Source organism: Triturus cristatus, chromosome 5_1 (assembly GCF_964204655.1).
Source record: "Triturus cristatus chromosome 5_1, aTriCri1.1, whole genome shotgun sequence".
In the NCBI taxonomy this organism is placed as follows: domain Eukaryota; kingdom Metazoa; phylum Chordata; class Amphibia; order Caudata; family Salamandridae; genus Triturus; species Triturus cristatus.
Window position 1 is genome coordinate 71,978,015 of NC_140587.1, and position 22,793 is coordinate 72,000,807.

Below are 22,793 nucleotides of genomic sequence, written 5' to 3' on the forward strand. Positions count from 1 at the left end.
CGGTCAGAGTATGGTGGTGAGGGGCCCCCACCTCAGACAGCCATAGAGTGGCAGCAAAACGAAACTACTGCAGGCCACTGGCCCAAGGAAACCTGCGGGCCCCCTCCAAACTCAGACAGGAGCGCCCCGGTCAGAGTATGGTGGTGAGGGGCACCCACCTCAGACAGCCATAGAGTGGCAGCAAAACGAAACTACTGCAGGCCACCGGCCCAAGGAAACTTGAGGGGCCCCCCTGCAAGGTTCATAGAGGGGCCCCCTCCAAACTCAGACAGGAGCGCCCCGGTCAGAGTATGGTGGTGAGGGGCCCCCACCTCAGACAGCCACAGAGTGGGAGCAAAACGAAACTACTACAGGCCACCGGCCCAAGGAAACTTGAGGGGCCCCCTCCAAACTCAGACAGGAGCGTCCCGGTCAGAGTATGGTGGTGAGGGGCCCCCACCTCAGACAGCCATAGAGTGGCAGCAAAACGAAACTACTGCAGGCCACCGGCCCAAGGAAACCTGAGGGGCCCCCTCCAAACTCAGACAGGAGCGCCCCGGTCAGAGTATGGTGGTGAGGGGCCCCCACCTCAGACAGCCATAGAGTGGCAGCAAAACGAAACTACTGCAGGCCACTGGCCCAAGGAAACCTGAGGGGCCCCCTCCAAACTCAGACAGGAGCGCCCCGGTCAGAGTATGGTGGTGAGGGGCCCCCACCTCAGACAGCCATAGAGTGGCAGCAAAACGAAACTACTGCAGGCCACCGGCCCAAGGAAACTTGAGGGACCCCCCTGCAAGGTTCATAGAGGGGACCCCTCCAAACTCAGACAGGAGCGCCCGGGTCAGAGTATGGTGGTGAGCGGCCCCCACCTCAGACAGCCACAGAGTGGCAGCAAAGTGAAACTACTGCAGAACCGGCCCAAGGAAACTTGAGGGGTCCCCCTGCAAGGTTTGCAGAGGGGCCCCCTCCAAACTCAGACAGGAGCGCCCCGGTCAGAGTATGGTGGTGAGGGGCCCCCACCTCAGACAGCGATAGAGTGGCAGCAAAACGAAACTACTGCAGGCCACCGGCCCAAGGAAACTTGAGGGCCCCCCTGCAAGGATCGTAGAGGGGCCCCCTCCAAACTCAGACAGGAGCGCCCCGGTCAGAGTATGGCGGTGATGGGCCCCCAGCTCAGACAGCCATAGAGTGGCAGCAAAACTAAACTACTGCAGGCCACCGGCCCAAGGAAACTTGAGGGGCCCCCTCGAAACTCAGACAGGAGCGCCCCGGTCAGAGTATGGTGGTGAGGGGCCCCCACCTCAGACAGCCATAGAGTGGCAGCAAAACGAAACTACTGCAAGCCAACGGCCCAAGGAAACCTGAGGTGCCCCCTCCAAACTCAGACAGGAGCGCCCCAGTCAGAGTATGGTGGTGAGGGGCCCCCACCTCAGACAGCCATAGAGTGGCAGCAAAACGAAACTACTGCAGGCCACTGGCCCAAGGAAACCTGAGGGGCCCCCTCCAAACTCAGACAGGAGCGCCCCGGTCAGAGTATGGTGGTGAGGGGCCCCCACCTCAGACAGCCATAGAGTGGCAGCAAAACGAAACTACTGCAGGCCACCGGCCCAAGGAAACTTGAGGGGCCCCCCTGCAAGGTTCATAGAGGGGCCCCCTCCAAACTCAGACAGGAGCGCCCCGGTCAGAGTATGGTGGTGAGGGGCCCCCACCTCAGACAGCCATAGAGTGGCAGCAAAACGAAACTACTGCAGGCCACTGGCCCAAGGAAACTTGAGGGGCCCCCTCCAAACTCAGACAGGAGCGCCCCAGTCAGAGTATGGTGGTGAGGGGCCCCCACCTCAGACAGCCATAGAGTGGCAGCAAAACGAAATTACTGCAGGCCACCGGCCCAAGGAAACTTGAGGGCCCCCCCTGCAAGTTTCGTAGAGGGGCCCCCTCCAAACTCAGACAGGAGCGCCCCGGTCAGAGTACGGTGGTGAGGGGCCCCACCTCAGACAGCCATAGAGTGGCAGCAAAACGAAACTACTGCAGGCCACCGGCCCAAGGAAACTTGAGAGGCCCCCTCCAAACTCAGACAGGAGCGCCCCAGTCAGAGTATGGTGGTGAGGGGCCCCCACCTCAGACAGCCATAGAGTGGCAGCAAAACGAAACTACTGCAGGCCACTGGCCCAAGGAAACCTGAGGGGCCCCCTCCAAACTCAGACAGGAGCGCCCCGGTCAGAGTATGGTGGTGAGGGCCCCCACCTCAGACAGCCATAGAGTGGCAGCAAAACGAAACTACTGCAGGCCACCGGCCCAAGGAAACTTGAGGGGCCCCCCTGCAAGGTTCATAGAGGGGCCCCCTCCAAACTCAGACAGGAGCGCCCCGGTCAGAGTATGGTGGTGAGGGGCCCCCACCTCAGACAGCCATAGAGTGGCAGCAAAACGAAACTACTGCAGGCCACTGGCCCAAGGAAACCTGCGGGCCCCCTCCAAACTCAGACAGGAGCGCCCCGGTCAGAGTATGGTGGTGAGGGGCACCCACCTCAGACAGCCATAGAGTGGCAGCAAAACGAAACTACTGCAGGCCACCGGCCCAAGGAAACTTGAGGGGCCCCCCTGCAAGGTTCATAGAGGGGCCCCCTCCAAACTCAGACAGGAGCGCCCCGGTCAGAGTATGGTGGTGAGGGGCCCCCACCTCAGACAGCCATAGAGTGGGAGCAAAACGAAACTACTACAGGCCACCGGCCCAAGGAAACTTGAGGGGCCCCCTCCAAACTCAGACAGGAGCGTCCCGGTCAGAGTATGGTGGTGAGGGGCCCCCACCTCAGACAGCCATAGAGTGGCAGCAAAACGAAACTACTGCAGGCCACCGGCCCAAGGAAACCTGAGGGGCCCCCTCCAAACTCAGACAGGAGCGCCCCGGTCAGAGTATGGTGGTGAGGAGCCCCCACCTCAGACAGCCATAGAGTGGCAGCAAAACGAAACTACTGCAGGCCACTGGCCCAAGGAAACCTGAGGGGCCCCCTCCAAACTCAGACAGGAGCGCCCCGGTCAGAGTATGGTGGTGAGGGGCCCCCACCTCAGACAGCCATAGAGTGGCAGCAAAACGAAACTACTGCAGGCCACCGGCCCAAGGAAACTTGAGGGACCCCCCTGCAAGGTTCATAGAGGGGACCCCTCCAAACTCAGACAGGAGCGCCCGGGTCAGAGTATGGTGGTGAGCGGCCCCCACCTCAGACAGCCACAGAGTGGCAGCAAAGTGAAACTACTGCAGGCCACCGGCCCAAGGAAACTTGAGGGCCCCCCCTGCAAGGTTCGTAGAGGGGCCCCCTCCAAACTCAGACAGGAGCGCCCCGGTCAGAGTATGGTGGTGAGGGGCCCCCACCTCAGACAGCCATAGAGTGGCAGCAAAACGAAACTACTGCAAGCCACCGGCCCAAGGAAACCTGAGGGGCCCCCTCCAAACTCAGACAGGAGCGCCCCGGTCAGAGTATGGTGGTGAGGGGCCCCCACCTCAGACAGCCATAGAGTGGCAGCAAAACGAAACTACTGCAGGCCACTGGCCCAAGGAAACCTGAGGGGCCCCCTCCAAACTCAGACAGGAGCGCCCCGGTCAGAGTATGGTGGTGAGGGGCCCCTCCTCAGACAGCCATAGAGTGGCAGCAAAACGAAACTACTGCAGGCCACCGGACCAAGGAAACTTGAGGGGCCCCCCTGCAAGGTTCATAGAGGGGCCCCCTCCAAACTCAGACAGGAGCGCCCCGGTCAGAGTATGGTGGTAAGGGGCCCCCACCTCAGACAGCCATAGAGTGGCAACAAAGTGAAACTACTGCAGGCCACCGGCCCAAGGAAACTTGAGGGGCCCCCCTGCAAGGTTTGCAGAGGGGCACCCTCCAAACTCAGACAGGAGCGCCCCGGTCAGAGTATGGTGGTGAGGGGCCCCCACCTCAGACAGCGATAGAGTGGCAGCAAAACGAAACTACTGCAGGCCACCGGCCCAAGGAAACTTGAGGGCCCCCCTGCAAGGATCGTAGAGGGGCCCCCTCCAAACTCAGACAGGAGCGCCCCGGTCAGAGTATGGTGGTGATGGGCCCCCAGCTCAGACAGCCATAGAGTGGCAGCAAAACTAAACTACTGCAGGCCACCGGCCCAAGGAAACTTGAGGGGCCCCCTCGAAACTCAGACAGGAGCGCCCCGGTCAGAGTATGGTGGTGAGGGGCCCCCACCTCAGACAGCCATAGAGTGGCAGCAAAACGAAACTACTGCAAGCCAACGGCCCAAGGAAACCTGAGGTGCCCCCTCCAAACTCAGACAGGAGCGCCCCAGTCAGAGTATGGTGGTGAGGGGCCCCCACCTCAGACAGCCATAGAGTGGCAGCAAAACGAAACTACTGCAGGCCACTGGCCCAAGGAAACCTGAGGGGCCCCCTCCAAACTCAGACAGGAGCGCCCCGGTCAGAGTATGGTGGTGAGGGGCCCCCACCTCAGACAGCCATAGAGTGGCAGCAAAACGAAACTACTGCAGGCCACCGGCCCAAGGAAACTTGAGGGGCCCCCCTGCAAGGTTCATAGAGGGGCCCCCTCCAAACTCAGACAGGAGCGCCCCGGTCAGAGTATGGTGGTGAGGGGCCCCCACCTCAGACAGCCATAGAGTGGCAGCAAAACGAAACTACTGCAGGCCACCGGCCCAAGGAAACTTGAGGGGCCCCCCTGCAAGGTTCATAGAGGGGCCCCCTCCAAACTCAGACAGGAGCGCCCCGGTCAGAGTATGGTGGTGAGGGGCCCCCACCTCAGACAGCCACAGAGTGGCAGCAAAACGAAACTACTACAGGCCACCGGCCCAAGGAAACTTGAGGGGCCCCCTTCAAACTCAGACAGGAGCGCCCCGGTCAGAGTATGGTGGTGAGGGGCCCCCACCTCAGACAGCCATAGAGTGGCAGCAAAACAAAACTACTGCAGGCCACCGGCCCAAGGAAACCTGAGGGGCCCCCTCCAAACTCAGACAGGAGCGCCCCGGTCAGAGTATGGTGGTGAGGGGCCCCCACCTCAGACAGCCATAGAGTGGCAGCAAAACAAAACTACTGCAGGCCACCGGCCCAAGGAAACTTGAGGGGCCCCCCTGCAAGGTTCATAGAGGGGCCCCCTCCAAACTCAGACAGGAGCGCCCCGGTCAGAGTATGGTGGTGAGGGGCCCCCACCTCAGACAGCCACAGAGTGGCAGCAAAACGAAACTACTACAGGCCACCGGCCCAAGGAAACTTGAGGGGCCCCCTCCAAACTCAGACAGGAGCGCCCCGGTCAGAGTATGGTGGTGAGGGGCCCCCACCTCAGACAGCCATAGAGTGGCAGCAAAGCGAAACTACTGCAGGCCACCGGCCCAAGGAAACTTGAGGGGCCCCCCTGCAAGGTTTGCAGAGGGGCCCCCTCCAAACTCAGACAGGAGCGCCCCGGTCAGAGTATGGTGGTGAGGGGCCCCCACCTCAGACAGCGATAGAGTGGCAGCAAAACGAAACTACTGCAGGCCACCGGCCCAAGGAAACTTGAGGGGCCCCCCTGTAAAGTTTGTAGAGGGGCCCCCTCCAAACTCAGACAGGAGCGCCCCGGTCAGAGTATGGTGGTGAGGGGCCCCCACCTCAGACAGCCATAGAGTGGCAGCAAAACGACACTACTGCAGGCCACCGGCCCAAGGAAAGTTGAGGGGCCCCCTCCAAACTCAGACAGGAGCGCCCCGGTCAAAGTATGGTGGTGAGGGGCCCCCACCTCAGACAGCCATAGAGTGGCAGCAAAACGAAACTACTGCAGGCCACCGGCCCAAGGAAACCTGAGGGGCCCCCTCCAAACTCAGACAGGAGCGCCCCCGTCAGAGTATGGTGGTGAGGGGCCCCCACCTCAGACAGCCATAGAGTGGCAGCAAAATGAAACTACTTCAGGCCAGTGGCCCAAGGAAACCTGAGAGGCCCCCCTCCAAACTCAGACTGGAGCGCCCCAGTCAGAGTATGGTGGTGAGGGGCCCCCAACTCAGACAGCCATAGAGTGGCAGCAAAACGAAACTACTGCAGGCCACCGGCCCAAGGAAACTTGAGGGGCCCCCCTGCAAGGTTCATAGAGGGGCCCCCTCCAAACTCAGACAGGAGCGCCCCGGTCAGAGTATGGTGGTGAGGGGCCCCCACCTCAGACAGCCATAGAGTGGCAGCAAAACGAAACTACTGCAGGCCACCGGCCCAAGGAAACTTGAGGGGCCCCCCTGCAAGGTTTGTAGAGGGGCCCCCTCCAAACTCAGACAGGAGCGCCCCTGTCAGAGTATGGTGGTGAGGGGCCCCCAACTCAGACAGCCATAGAGTGGCAGCAAAACGAAACTACTGCAGGCCACCGGCCCAAGGAAACTTGAGGGGCCCCCCTGCAAGGTTCATAGAGGGGCCCCCTCCAAACTCAGACAGGAGCGCCCCGGTCAGAGTATGGTGGTGAGGGGCCCCCACCTCAGACAGCCATAGAGTGGCAGCAAAACGAAACTACTGCAGGCCACCGGCCCAAGGAAACTTGAGGGGCCCCCCTGCAAGGTTTGTAGAGGGGCCCCCTCCAAACTCAGACAGGAGCGCCCCTGTCAGAGTATGGTGGTGAGGGGCCCCCATCTCAGACAGCCATAGAGTGGCAGCAAAACGAAACTACTGCAGGCCACCGGCCCAAGGAAACTTGAGGGGCCCCCCTGCAAGGTTCATAGAGGGGCCCCCTCCAAACTCAGACAGGAGCGCCCCGGTCAGAGTATGGTGGTGAGGGGCCCCCACCTCAGACAGCCATAGAGTGGCAGCAAAACAAAACTACTGCAGGCAACTGGCCCAAGGAAACTTGAGGGCCCCCCTCCAAACTCAGACAGGAGCGCCCCGGTCAGAGTATGGTGGTGAGGGGCCCCCACCTCAAACAGCCATAAAGTGGCAGCAAAACAAAACTACTGCAGGCCACCGGCCCAAGGAAAGTTGAGGGGCCCCCTCCAAACTCAGACAGGAGCGCCCCGGTCAGAGTATGGTGGTGAGGGGCCCCCACCTCAGACAGCCATAGAGTGGCAGCAAAACGAAACTACTGCAGGCCACCGACCCAAAGAAACTTGAGGGACCCCCTGCAAGGTTCGTAGAGGGGCCCCCTCCAAACTCAATCAGGAGTGCCCCGGTCAGAGTATGGTGGTGAGGGGCCCCCACCTCAGACAGCCATAAAGTGGCAGCAAAACGAAACTACTGCAGGCCACTGGCCCAAGGAAACCTGAGGGGCCCCCTCCAAACTCAGACAGGAGCGCCCCGGTCAGAGTATGGTGGTGAGGGGCCCCCACCTCAGACAGCCATAGAGTGGCAGCAAAACGAAACTACTGCAGGCCACCGGCCCCAGGAAACTTGAGGGGCCCCCCTGCAAGGTTCATAGAGGGGCCCCCTCCAAACTCAGACAGGAGCGCCCCAGTCAGAGTATGGTGGTGAGGGGCCCCCACCTCAGACAGCGATAGAGTGGCAGCAAAACGAAACTACTGCAGGCCACCGGCCCAAGGAAACTTGAGGGCCCCCCCTGCAAGGTTCGTAGAGGGGCCCCCTTCAAACTCAGACAGGAGCGCCCCGGTCAGAGTATGGTGGTGAGGGGCCCCCACCTCAGACAGCCATACAGTGGCAGCAAAACGAAACTACTGCAGGCCACCGGCCCAAGGAAACTTGAGGGGCCCCCTCGAAACTCAGACAGGAGCGCCCCGGTCAGAGTATGGTGGTGAGGGGCCCCCACCTCAGACAGCCATAGAGTGGCAGCAAAACGAAACTACTGCAAGCCACCGGCCCAAGGAAACCTGAGGGGCCCCCTCCAAACTCAGACAGGAGCGCCCCAGTCAGAGTATGGTGGTGAGGGGCCCCCACATCAGACAGCCATAAAGTGGCAGCAAAACAAAACTACTGCAGGCCACTGGCCCAAGGAAACCTGAGGGGCCCCCTCCAAACTCAGACAGGAGCGCCCCGGTCAGAGTATGGTGGTGAGGGGCCCCCACCTCAGACAGCCATAGAGTGGCAGCAAAACGAAACTACTGCAGGCCACCGGCCCAAGGAAACTTGAGGGGCCCCCCTGCAAGGTTCATAGAGGGGCCCCCTCCAAACTCAGACAGGAGCGCCCCGGTCAGAGTATGGTGGTGAGGGGCCCCCACCTCAGACAGCCATAGAGTGGCAGCAAAACAAAACTACTGAAGGCCACTGGCCCAAGGAAACCTGTGGGCCCCCCTCCAAACTCAGACAGGAGCGCCCCGGTCAGAGTATGGTGGTGAGGGGCCCCCACCTCAGACAGCCATAGAGTGGCAGCAAAACGAAACTACTGCAGGCCACCGGCCCAAGAAAACTTGAGGGGCCCCCCTGCAAGGTTCATAGAGGGGACCCCTCCAAACTCAGACAGGAGTGCCCCGGTCAGAGTATGGTGGTGAGGGGCCCCCACCTCAGACAGCGATAGAGTGGCAGCAAAACGAAACTACTGCAGGCCACCGGCCCAAGGAAACTTGAGGGGCCCCCCTGTAAGGTTTGTAGAGGGGCCCCCTCCAAACTCAGACAGGAGCGCCCCGGTCAGAGTATGGTGGTGAGGGGCCCCCACCTCAGACAGCCATAGAGTGGCAGCAAAACGAAACTACTGCAGGCCACTGGCCCAAGGAAACTTGAGGGGCCCCCTCCAAACTCAGACAGGAGCGCCCCGGTCAGAGTATGGTGGTGAGGGGCCCCCACCTCAGACAGCCATAGAGTGGCAGCAAAACGAAACTACTGCAGGCCACCGGCCCAAGGAAAGTTGAGGGGCCCCCTCCAAACTCAGACAGGAGCGCCCCGGTCAAAGTATGGTGGTGAGGGGCCCCCACCTCAGACAGCCATAGAGTGGCAGCAAAACGAAACTACTGCAGGCCACCGGCCCAAGGAAACTTGAGGAGCCCCCCTGCAAGTTTCGTAGAGGGGCCCCCTCCAAACTCAGACAGGAGCGCCCCGGTCAGAGTATGGTGGTGAGGGGCCCCCACCTCAGACAGCCATAGAGTGGCAGCAAAACGAAACTACTGCAGGCCACTGGCCCAAGGAAACTTGAGGGGCCCTCCTGCAAGGTTCGTAGAGGGGCCTCCTCCAAACTCAGACAGGAGCGCCCCGGTCAGAGTATGGTGGTGAGGGGCCCCCACCTCAGACAGCCATAGAGTGGCAGCAAAACGAAACTACTGCAGGCCACCGGCCCAAGGAAACTTGAGGGGCCCCCCTGCAAGGTTCGTAGAGGGGCCCCCTCCAAACTCAGACAGGAGCGCCCCGGTCACAGTATGGTGGTGAGGGGCCCCCACCTCAGACAGCCATAGAGTGGCAGCAAAACGAAACTACTGCAGGCCACTGGCCCAAGGAAACCTGAGGGGCCCCCTCCAAACTCAGACAGGAGCGCCCCAGTCAGAGTATGGTGGTGAGGGGCCCCTAACTCAGACAGCCATAGAGTGGCAGCAAAACGAAACTACTGCAGGCCACCGGCCCAAGGAAACTTGAGGGGCCCCCCTGCAAGGTTCATAGAGGGGGCCCCTCCAAACTCAGACAGGAGCGCCCCGGTCAGAGTTTGGTGGTGAGGGGCCCCCACCTCAGACAGCCATAGAGTGGCAGCAAAACGAAACTACTGCAGGCCTCCGGCCCAAGGAAACTTGAGGGGTCCCCCTGCAAGGTTCGTAGAGAGGCCCCCTCCAAACTCAGGCAGGAGCGCCCCTGTCAGAGTATGGTGGTGAGGGGCCCCCATCTCAGACAGCCATAGAGTGGCAGCAAAACGAAACTACTGCAGGCCACCGGCCCAAGGAAACTTGAGGGGCCCCCCTGCAAGGTTCGTAGAGGGGCCCCCTCCAAACTCAGACAGAAGCGCCCCGGTCAGAGTATGGTGGTGAGGGGCCCCCACCTCAGACAGCCATAGAGTGGCAGCAAAACAAAACTACTGCAGGCAAGAGGCCCAAGGAAACTTGAGGGGCCCCCTCCAAACTCAGACAGGAGCGCCCCGGTCAGAGTATGGTGGTGAGGGGCCCCCACCTCAAACAGCCATAAAGTGGCAGCAAAACAAAACTACTGCAGGCCACCGGCCCAAGGAAAGTTGAGGGGCCCCCTCCAAACTCAGACAGGAGCGCCCCGGTCAGAGTATGGTGTTGAGGGGCCCCCACCTCAGACAGCCATAGAGTGGCAGCAAAACGAAACTACTGCAGGCCACCGGCCGAAGGAAACTTGAGGGACCCCCTGCAAGGTTCGTAGAGGGGCCCCCTCCAAACTCAATCAGGAGCGCCCCGGTCAGAGTATGGTGGTGAGCGGCCCCCACCTCAGACAGCCATAGAGTTTCAGCAAAACGAAACTACTGCAGGCCACCGGCCCAAGGAAACTTGAGGGGCCCCCTCCAAACTCAACAGGAGCGCCACGGTCAGAGTATGGTGGTGAGGGGCCCCCACCTCAGACAGCCATAGAGTGGCAGCAAAACGAAACTACTGCAGGCCACTGGCCCAAGGAAACTTGAGGGGCCCCCCTGCAAGGTTCGTAGAGGGGCTCCCTCCAAACTCAATCAGGAGCGCCCCGGTCAGAGTATGGTGGTGAGGGGCCCCCACCTCAGACAGCCATAGAGTGGCAGCAAAACGAAACTACTGCAGGCCACTGGCCCAAGGAAACTTGAGGGGCCCCCCTGCAAGGTTCGTAGAGGGGCCCCCTCCAAACTCAAGCAGGAGCGCTCCGGTCAGAGTATTGTGCTGAGGGATCCCCGCATCGAGGGGGCTGCGGGGGCCTGTGTTACTCCACTGCTGCAGGCTAAGAAATCACAACTTATGAACTGTCCTGTGTTGTGCAAGCCCGCTGTAAGCGGCATTGCCACATCCACAGCGAACACACACATCCTGAATTTGACATATATAAACTGACCTTGATTTAGAACTACGGGCAGCCTTGCATTACAAACTGAGCTTTCCCTTCTCATCCCCCAGTTTTAAGGGATTTGTTTGGACAAACGCCAAAATATTGTGAAATGCTTGTGTCCGAGCAGAACACCAGCAGCTTTAAGAAGCAAGGATTTCAACTCAGTCAGTTTCAAAACAATTCCAAAACAGAGGGTGACGCACTCCATTTCTGGGTAATATTACCTCGCACGCAGCCTACGCATGCCTGTAGCCTTGCTTAAGAAAGAGAGGGAGAGGGAAGAGGAACAAGCATTTGCAATGCAATCGACCTCGTCTTTGGGGCCTAAGAAGTATTTAGCCCTGCAGCAGACTGTCTGCAGCTGGAGGCCAGTGGCGGTACCACTGGGATGCGGGAAAGAGAAACAGTGTGTTTCCAATCGGGAACCAGCTGTCTGAAAAATGGCAAATATCGAAGGATTGGTTATATTAATAAGGTAATAATGCCCTAAAATTAAGGGGTAGGGGTTGTTAAAGCCATATGTCAATTAGGAGATGCAACTATGTGGGGTGGGGCTGGATGCCAAGGGAACGCTACTGCGAAGCTGTTCCATTTGCCCCTGGAGAGAAGCAGCAGCCGGAGTAGTGCAGAGTACAGAATGGACGGAGCACAACTCTGAAGCGTGAGATATAACTGCACCTCATGCAATTTCTCTTCGGCACTCTTTGCACAATCACCTAACACACTTATCTAGTGTTACCTTGTGACATGCACCCGGATCTGCTCGAGCCTCCCAGGTGCTCTCCGACAGGCAGCTGTAGCTCAAAGCTGCAGCCATCTTAACATTGTAAAGCCTGTGGTGAACTGCAACGTATTACGGGCAGCGCATCCCCCGCTACTCTTGCAGACTCAGGCAGGATCACACAGGCGTGGAGGAGGGAGCGCGATGCCCTCAAGAAGCCTTGTGCACATAAAGAGGTTCTATGCATGAATAAATAAACAAGAAAAAAAACTATTCCCCTCGAGATAAAGGTAAAAGGAGTAAAATGAGCACTGGGGCACTGACAGTAAGCTGCCTCTGTATAAAGCTCAGAAATTCAAGAGCATGTGCGAAAACTAACATAGGTGAGATGCGGAAACAGACAAACTGCACACGCGTTTTGGGAGAGCGGAACTTCTGTGAAAGCTTATCGAGTTGTTTGCACAGTGTTGGACAGGCCTCACAGACGGCCTGCTCCCTCCCCGCTCGACAGGGCCCGGACTCCGGCCCACCTGGCATAACCCCGCGACAAGCACCTGTACTCCGTCTCCCGACGGACCCTTTGCCCTCGGACCCTTACTCATCACGGGGTCCAGCCCCACCGGCTTCCCCGGCCGGGTCAAGCCGCCATCTTGGGCCCTGCACCACGCGGCCGCCTGGCCTCCCCTCGACCCTAACCCCGGGCCTGGCCGGCCCCGACATCCCGGCACCACCCTCCACCCAGGAGGTGAGCGGACCACTTGGCAGGTCAATGGGAGAACGGAGTGTCAAGGGCTCTCCCCCGCCAGGTGCCGATCGCCCCCAGTTCCCCCAGGCACTGGCTCCACCCCCTGCTGGGTGTCTGGACACCTTCATCCCGGACCCGCCGACCTCCAAGTGCGAGGGTCCGGACATCAAAGGGCACCAGCCCTATAACTGAGGCAGCTCCGGAGCAGGAAGGCAGTTGTATCCTGGAGTCGAGAGACACCGAGTGAACTCAACCTGGACGGTCTACTGGCGCTGCCGTAGCCCGCTCTTGTGAACCATCGTCCTGCCTGCTGGCGCTGCCGCGGCCTTCTGCAACATTCATCTTCCTGGGACCTGCTGGCGCTGCCGCGGCCCGTTGTAACGACCATCCTCACCGGGACCTGCTGGCGCTGCCGCGGCCTTCTGCAACAGTCATCTTCCTGGGACCTGCTGGCGCTGCCGCGGCCCGTTGTAACGACCATCCTCACCGGGACCTGCTGGCGCTGCCGCGGACCGTATATCTTCCGGGGACCTGCTGGCGCTGCCGCGGCCCGTTGTATCGACCATCCACACCGGGACCTGCTGGCGCTGCCGCGGCCCGTACCACCAAGCTCGAGGATTGTGAGCTCATCATCATCTCATCCGAACTACCTGATTGGTAAATAGACTGTCCCGCTACCCCCTTCCCTACCTTGCGAGACTATAATCGAGGGGACCCCTGAGTCCAGACCTCCTTGTACCATCCAACCGTACCTTAAATAAGTGCTTATAAAGAACACTGAACCTTATCCGTGTGTGATATCTGTCTGTGGGGGGGAAGATACTTGTCTGTACGATCACTGGAGACGGCTCTCCCCGGAGACCTCTCCTCCTGACCCCGGCCGACCCTCCCGGTCCGTCTACCTTTTCTAACATTGGTGGCCAGCGGCGCGATCCGAATCAACGCGTAATCGTACAGAGAGTAGCTCACCCCACGACAAAGCACGATGTCGACCAAAGATAGCAGCTCCACCGAGAAGTTCCAAATGGAGAAATTAGAAGAATACAACCACCGCGAACTGAGACAATTTTGCATAGAACTTGGCATTGCTACCACCGGCCTGAGTACCAAGGATGATCTAAAGCGCGCTCTTGAGTCATGGACAGAAACTGGGGTCGCAGGACCCTCCGACCAAAGCAGCGTCGCACCAGACCAAAACAGCATCACACCAGAGGGGAACACCACGGCTCCCGAGGAGCGGGGAACGGGCCTCTCGCAGGAGGAGATACGAGAAAGAGACAGAGTCAGATTACACGAATTAGAGATGGCACGACTCAAGATGGATGGGGAACTCAAGTTAGCTGAACAGAAACTCAACCTCGAGCATATGCGGCTTCGAGAGGAACGAGAGGAAAAGCAGAGACAGAGAGAGCTGGAAGAGAAAAAAATAACGCTCGAGCACGAGCGCCGACTGGCGGAAATAGAACTGCGCAAACAGAATAAGGAACTGGGGGTGCCTGAGCGACCACACACCCCGGGGCCAATTGAGAAAAAAGTTCACATCCCCAAGGATGTGGTCCGCGAGTATGTCCGAGAAGACGACATACAACAGTGGTTTAAAGCCTATGAGATCGCAATGACCTCCCACCGGATCGACTGGAGTGATTGGGGAGCCGGACTTTGGGGGAGATTTATCAACGAGGGTCGCGATGCCCTGCTGCAGCTCCCCGATCACCAAATGTCGTCCTACGACCACATGAAGGCTGCCCTCCTCACCCGCTACGGCCTCACGCCCGAGATGTACCGCCAGAGGTTCAGAGATTGCACCCGGATCCCAGGTACAACTTGGGTAGAGTACGTGAACTATTTCAGCCGGGCCTTCGAGGGTTGGATCAAGGGAAGTCAGGTCACCACCTACGAACAACTCTTCAACCTTATGGTATGGGAGCACCTGTCCAACAACTGTTTCGTCGAGCTCAGGCAGCACCTACTCGACAGTAAGCTGACTGACCCCCGGCAGCTCGCCGCCGAAGCTGACCGATGGGAAAGCACCCGAGTGGGCCGGAGGGGGCCACACGAACAGAACAGAAACAACCAAGGCCAGCACCGTCCTCGGGGAGGAGGAGGGGGCCAGGGGCGAGGGAGAGACGCCTTGCCCGCAACACCCGTGGCCAGCACCCCGGCTCCGGCCGGCCGGGGCAACCCCCCGTTGCGGCCTGGGTACCGAGCCAACGTCACGTGCCACCGGTGCCAGCGACTAGGCCACTACGCCAATGATCCGAACTGCCCGCTAAACCAAACGCCCAAGCCCCGCCAGGTAGCTGCCGCTGCCCTAGGGGAAGAACAATCATCGGAGGGACCCGAAGAGTATGAGCTGGCCCAGCAAGGGTGGGAACCGGCCGCCATGGTCCTGGCATGCTTAGGGGGAAGAGACATGGTTCCGCGGGCCCTCCTACCCGCCAACACCAGAAAATACGGTCAGTGGGTGACCATTAATGGACAGAGAGCCGAGGCCTTGCGTGACACCGGCGCCAGCGTGACGGCCGTCCGCTGTCACCTGGTGAAGCCCGAGCAGATCCTACCGAACATTCTCTGCCCCGTCCGCTCGGCAGACAACTCTGAGAGCATGTGTAAGATGGCCTGCGTCCCGTTTGAATGGGGAGGGGTCTCCGGCCTACTGAAGGTGACGGTCCGGGACGATGCCCCCGTGGACTGCCTCCTGGGGAATGACCTCGAGAGTTCCCCGTGGGCCACCGTCGAGAGAAGAGAGCACTTGGGGATGCTGGGCCTCCCGGACTGGGCCTGCATAACCACCCGATCCATGGCCGCCCGGGCCGCCCCCCGATCAGAAGAAACCGAATGGCCAGCACCTCCGCCCCCGGTTGCCCCTGTAGAGGACAACGGCGAGTCCGACCTACCGGACCCGACTACCGAAGAAGACGCGCCACACCAGGACCTTCCGGATCTGGCTCAGTGGCGGCAAGAAGGGGGGCCCACCCAAGAACAGTTCCGCCAGGAACAAAAGACCTGTCCCTCCCTCGAGGGACTCCGCCAACAAGCCAGCACTCAAAACGCCGGGGACACCACCGGAACCCACTGGGTCTACTGGGATAACGACCTGCTCTACAGCGAGCAAAGAATCGCCGAGCTGGGGGCCGGTCGAGTTCTGGTGGTACCGCTCCGCTTCCGAGACTTTCTGCTCAACCTGGCCCACGATGTCCCCCTGGCTGGACACCTGGGCCAGGACAAAACGTACAGTCGCCTGGTGACCCACTTTTTTTGGCCGAAAATGAGGAATGACGTCCTGAACCACTGCCGATCTTGCCCCACATGCCAAGCCAGCGGGAAGAGTGGCCGGAAGCTGAAGGCCCCTCTACAACCCTTCCCTGTGGTCACCACCCCGTTCGAGAGGGTGGGGATAGACATTGTGGGACCTCTGGACCCCCGCACAGCACAAGGACACAGGTTCATCTTGGTACTAGTGGACCATGCCACCCGCTACCCCGAGGCGGTGCCCCTACGGACAGTGACCGCTCCGGTGGTTGGCCGGGCCCTGATGGGGATCTTCTCCCGGGTAGGCTTCCCCCGAGAAGTCGTCAGCGACCGGGGTACGAATTTCATATCCAAATACATGAAGTCCCTCTGGCAACAATGCGGGGTCACCTACAGATTCACGACCCCCTATCACCCCCAAGGGAACGGACTAGTGGAGCGTTTTAACCGCACTCTCAAAGGGATGATTGGGGGATTGGAAGAGCCTCTCCGTCGCCAGTGGGATGTACTGCTCCCGTGCCTCCTCTTCGCCTACCGGGAAGTTCCCCAGAAGTCCCTCGGGTTTAGCCCCTTCGAACTCCTATACGGGCACCCTGTGCGGGGGCCCCTCAGCCTAGTCAAGGAAGGTTGGGAGATGGCCCCCCTAACGACCCCTCCAGACGTCTTCAAATACATCCTGGCCTTACGAAACCAGACCCGGCGCTTCAGGGAGATGGCCAAGGCGAACCTCGAGGCCAGCCAGGAGGACATGAAGAGGTGGTATGATCACAATGCCTCCTCCGTTGAATTCGAGCCTGGGCAGCAAGTATGGGTGATGTCCCCCACCGAACCATGTGCCCTGCAAGATAAGTGGACGGGGCCCTTCAAAGTGGTCGAGCGCAAAAGCCCCGTCACTTACCTCATCGACATGGGGTCCTCCCGGAACCCCCTTCGGGTCCTCCACACCAACCGGCTCAAACCACACTTTGTGCGCTCCGAACTGAGCCTCTTGGTGGCTACAGACAGTGGCACAGAAGAAGACTCCGAGCCCCTCCCGGATCTCCTGAAGACTCAGGAGAAGGACGGCTCCGTGGACGGGGTCCGGCTCTCTGACGCCCTCACTTCGGAGCAACGCCAGGACTGCCGGGACCTCCTGCTGCAGTTCGCTGCCCTGTTCTCCCTCACCCCCGGGGTCACCCCCTGGTGTTTGCACGACGTAGACACCGGGGACAGTCCCCCTGTCCGGCACCGGGCCTACCGCGTACCAGATCGGGTACGGGCCTGCATACAGGAGGAAGTGGCCAAGATGCTCACGATCGGGGTCATCGAGCCCTCGGACAGTCCCTGGGCCAGTCCGGTTGTACTGGTTCCCAAAGCCGCTGCCCCCGGCACCGCACCTGAACTAAGATTCTGCGTCGACTACCGGGGCTTGAACGCTGTCACCCGGACCGACGCTCATCCCATCCCCCGGGCAGACGAGCTGATCGACCGGCTGGGGGCCGCCCGCTACCTTAGTATCTTCGACCTAACGGCGGGCTACTGGCAGATCGGCCTCACACCCAGGGCTCAGGAACGGTCAGCCTTCTCTACCCCCGATGGCCACTATCAATTTAAGGTCATGCCCTTTGGCATGAAGAATGCCCCCGCCACGTTCCAACGCCTTGTGAACCAGGTCTTGGCGGGGCTTGAAGAATTCAGCGCTGCCTACCTGGACGATATCACTGTATACAGCCGCCACTGGTCCGACCACCTCCGTCACCTCCAAGAGGTCCTACAAGCCCTCCAGCGGGCCGGCCTCACCATTAAGGCCGGCAAGTGCCAGATTGGCCAAGGGTCTGTGACCTACCTTGGGCACCAAGTGGGGAGCGGGCTGGTGGCCCCACTACAACTTAAGATTGCTGCCATCCAGTCCTGGCAGCCCCCCGTCACCCAGACCGAGGTCCGAGCCTTCTTGGGGCTCACCGGCTACTACCGGCGGTTCGTGAAGGACTACGGCAGCATCGTGGGGCCCCTCACGGGTCTCACATCCAAGAATCAACCGAAGCGGGTCAACTGGACTCCTGATTGTCAAGCGGCCTTCGAGGAGCTGAAGGCCGCCCTGTGCACCGCCCCGGTGCTCCAGGCCCCCGATTACAGTCGGGAATTTGTGGTGCAGACCGACGCCTCCGCCCACGGCATCGGAGCCGTCCTCTCTCAGTTGAACCCCGAAGGTCAGGACCAGCCGGTGGCCTTCATCAGTCGACGTCTCCTGGCCCGAGAACAGCGTTGGAGCACCATCGAGAGGGAGGCATTTGCAGTAGTGTGGGCCCTCAAAAAGCTCCGACCCTATCTCTTCGGTACCCACTTCCGGGTACAAACCGACCATCGACCCCTGCAATGGCTGATGCAAGATGCGGGGGGAGAACCCAAAACTCTTGCGCTGGTCCATTTCCCTGCAGGGAATGGACTTCACCGTGGAGCACCGACCAGGCCAAGACCACGCCAACGCGGATGGCCTGTCCCGCTTTTTCCGCCTCGACGAAGAGAGTCCCCAAGGAGATGGGTGACTCTCCCCGCCTTCAGCTGGGGGGGACGCATGTTGGACAGGCCTCACAGACGGCCTGCTCCCTCCCCGCTCGACAGGGCCCGGACTCCGGCCCACCTGGCATAACCCCGCGACAAGCACCTGTACTCCGTCTCCCGACGGACCCTTTGCCCTCGGGCCCTTACTCATCACGGGGTCCAGCCCCACCGGCTTCCCCGGCCGGGTCAAGCCGCCATCTTGGGCCCTGCACCACGCGGCCGCCTGGCCTCCCCTCGACCCTAACCCCGGGCCTGGCCGGCCCCGACATCCCGGCACCACCCTCCACCCAGGAGGTGAGCGGACCACTTGGCAGGTCAATGGGAGAACGGAGTGTCAAGGGCTCTCCCCCGCCAGGTGCCGATCGCCCCCAGTTCCCCCAGGCACTGGCTCCACCCCCTGCTGGGTGTCTGGACACCTTCATCCCGGACCCGCCGACCTCCAAGTGCGAGGGTCCGGACATCAAAGGGCACCAGCCCTATAACTGAGGCAGCTCCGGAGCAGGAAGGCAGTTGTATCCTGGAGTCGAGAGACACCGAGTGAACTCAACCTGGACGGTCTACTGGCGCTGCCGTAGCCCGCTCTTGTGAACCATCGTCCTGCCTGCTGGCGCTGCCGCGGCCTTCTGCAACATTCATCTTCCTGGGACCTGCTGGCGCTGCCGCGGCCCGTTGTAACGACCATCCTCACCGGGACCTGCTGGCGCTGCCGCGGCCTTCTGCAACAGTCATCTTCCTGGGACCTGCTGGCGCTGCCGCGGCCCGTTGTAACGACCATCCTCACTGGGACCTGCTGGCGCTGCCGCGGACCGTATATCTTCCGGGGACCTGCTGGCGCTGCCGCGGCCCGTTGTATCGACCATCCACACCGGGACCTGCTGGCGCTGCCGCGGCCCGTACCACCAAGCTCGAGGATTGTGAGCTCATCATCATCTCATCCGAACTACCTGATTGGTAAATAGACTGTCCCGCTACCCCCTTCCCTACCTTGCGAGACTATAATCGAGGGGACCCCTGAGTCCAGACCTCCTTGTACCATCCAACCGTACCTTAAATAAGTGCTTATAAAGAACACTGAACCTTATCCGTGTGTGATATCTGTCTGTGTGGGGGAAGATACTTGTCTGTACGATCACTGGAGACGGCTCTCCCCGGAGACCTCTCCTCCTGACCCCGGCCGACCCTCCCGGTCCGTCTACCTTTTCTAACACACAGTAACGCTGATCCACGAAGGGGTAACATGACTAACTGCCTTGGTTCCTAAGGAATGAAAATCTATTGCAATGCAATAGGACTCGCATTTGCTCTAAATAACACGTCCATGCAGTGTATCACTCGAAGAAAAGGGGCCAGTAGCCACGGAAGGATACAAATGATGACATGCAAAATAAGGAGGGACTAACAAGCCCCATTATCAATCAGAAGACAGAATTTTCAAAGGACAAACACAGAAGCCAATGAAAAATATGGGAGGAGAGGGAGGGCAGCTTGTCTCCCCATACTGGACTACTGCATGCCCCACAGCACGAGCAGCGCATGTGCGCTGCCTCTAAAGCTCGACCTAAAAGCGATCAGAGAGGACAGATGGAGCTGGGTGGCTTGAGCGCTTCTAGGGCTGCTTTTGGTTCCGCAGTCCGACCCTGCACGTCTCTCGAGTAGTAATCATTCTGGAGAATGGGCTCGGATAGTTTTGGAGTTTCTGAAAAAGGAGGTTCAAAGGCAATTATATGGCATGGTCTTCAACTAACTCATTCGATTATGTAATTTTAATCTCAATGGAACACTGATTCGGCAATTTAAAGGAAAGCTCCTATCTTTTTTGATAAACTGTAGTTAGCATGCAAAGAAATAAACTACTTGAGTGCACAGATACAATCAGTTCTCCTACCAAAGACCGGTAAGCGCCTGGTTCGCTATAGGCACTGTTGGGGTTACAAGAGTTTGGAAAGATTCTGGGTTAGTTTTAGGGGGGGGATTCAGAAATAGATGGGCAGCTCTGTGTACAGCCAAGGCATGAAGTTTTCATTCAGTGAGATGCCGCAGCAGAACGTACTGAGCCGGGTGGAAGGGGCGTCCTCTTTCAGGACCCACACATCGTGAGACAATCCCTTCCTTTTTTCTGTGGTTCTTCTTACAGCGTGTGCGCATAAGCACAGCACGCCATGTCCGGGTCGACGGTGCTGTGTATCGTGACAGTGCACAAGCGGGTCAATACTGGTAAGAAAATACTTCACCACTAATACAGCTCCCTTCTCACATGATGCACGTTTTAGTAATGTGTGTTTTACATATTTATTTAAAATGTTTGAAGTACTTAAAATTTATGACAGCACTTTTGCATAGCGGCCCGGGTGCCATGGGTAACAAACATGCAATAAATACACAGGGGCGCAGCCTCCTGAAGTGGCCCCATGTGGAAAGAGTAAACACAGCGGTGGCCAAGCTGATCATCAGCTTAATGTAACACTGGTGCAACAAAGATAAAGGGGCCAAAGTGGCCAGTTTGATAGAGAGCAGAGACCGTTACCAGAAGGCCGTCTTAAGTAAACAACAAGGGTGGCGTCCGTGAGGAAAGAGCCTGCAAAACAAAACACAAATGGTTTTCACTACAAGGCCAGCTTCCAAGAAATAAAAAGCTGTGTTAACAAGAAGCACTTACAAATGTGAGAAGTTGTCCTGGTATATGCTGTCCTCTAGTTATAGTGGGCACCTTGCACCAGTCCAAACAACCCTTATTGATGATTAGGTTTAAGACAACCTTTATTGAAAGCTATCCTAGTGGTAGCTGTGGAGAGCAGCCTTCAGGCTAAGTTTCGAAGGAATGTAAAGCAGCTTGGTTTACCAGATTATAACCTCCTGAATGACCAACTAAAAGGAGAACCACACCAGGTATAGATTTAAAATATATGTATTTATTACTAAATACTCTCTACTAACCTCTTTATGAGATTAGAGAACAAGATACACAATATTAAAGCACTAGAACGACAGTAAATAGCACAATACACAGTGGGCCCCAGGGGAAGACCAAACCATATATTAAGAAAGTGGTATAACAACCCCGACTTGACTAGACACAGTGCCTGGAGCACGTAGAATCGCTGGGACCCCAAGGAACCACCCAAAGTAGTGACAAAGGGGACACACGGGGGACGCGTGCAGTGTGAGAACACACACGCGAGCTCCGTACAATCCTATTGGAAAGTTGCGGTTGGAGTTTTAAAGATTAAGGACACTTAGGAGAGGACTTTGAGCAAACCCTTTCAAACTTAGAAGGTTCTAAGGCCAGCACCCACGTGAGCACCGGAGTACTCGTGTTACCTAACCCAGGGAAGCCGGGTGGATAGGTGTCAAATGGTGTCGGGAATCTTCACTGTTTTCAATGGCGTGATGCTGCAAAATGCTGCTGCCGTAGAGGAAAAGTGTCCGGTGTGATCCAAGCCTGGATCGTAGCTGAGAAGAACCTGAAAGCAGAGGGTACAGAGTCTGGGTCACTTTCCAGTGACCAGGGGCACGATAGATGAATGCCCACCGATGTCGGGTGTTTCAGGTGCGGAGAGGTGAAGCGTGAATCTGCAGCCACTGGGACCAGGAGAAATTCACGACAACCAAAGTCTGCAGGCGAGCTGTCCCATGAAGGATGTCGAGTGCTGGGGGGGTCAGTGTCCGGATTGGAGACCAACAAGCCTTGGCAACTGCAACACACGCAATCAGAGAAAATTGGCTTTGGTGTGGACCAGCAAGGTCCTGTGGACTCCCCAAGTGATGGAGAGTCAGGGCACATCTGAAGCACCCAGGAAAGCCCACTTAAAGTTAAAGTACCCTTCTCAGGGACCCACAGGTCAACGGACCAGGGATCGCGAAGGGACCTCGAAAGGAAACACAAAATACCAGCCCACGGAATACTCATGGAGTGTAGGCCAGTAATCTTCAGTGGAATCACTGCTCGGGGTCAGGACTACAAGTAGCCCAAAGCACTGCCTCAGGGATTGCCAAAAAGCATATGCTGCTGTAAATGTGCACGGTGTCCAGGGGTTCGGGTTGCACGGTCCCCACGAAGGCTGCGGGTCTCAGGTTTGCTGAGAGCACTGGTTGGCCTCGGGAAGCTTATGAACCCACCTCATGTGTTGCAAAATCTTCGGAGTCCTTCAGTAGCTGCATAGATGCAAACCGATCACATGCTGCTTTGGTGCCTGCCTTACAGGGAAGTAACTCCTTTACTCCAAGGGAGATTCTTCGGTCATCCAACGTCATGTAGATAGTTGAAGTACTTGGTTTCCGCAGCAGAGTTTCATCCAGGTAAATCTAAAGTCCTGTAGCCAGGGGTTCCTACTTACCCATAGGTGGGTCCCCAGAGTTTGTCCCACCCAAGAAGGGGTGGGACAAACTCTGGGGAGCCACCTATGGGAGGGTCAGGACAGAGGGGTGGCTACACCCATGTTCTTTGTCCAGTTTCATGCCAGAGCAGGGGCTGGTAGCCCCTGCAACCGGTTTGAGCTGGACTATGCACAAGGACACCAAATGTGCCCCCGGTGCAAACTTCAAAGCACTCTCAGAGTGCACCCACCCAGCCCCAATACACTAAAGCCTGTCTGGGAGGTGGTCACACCTCCCTGTGACAGGAAAACTATTGTCAAGCCTCCCCTGCAGCAGCTTCGTCCAGCAGCAGGAGGGCAGACTCGTGTCTGTGG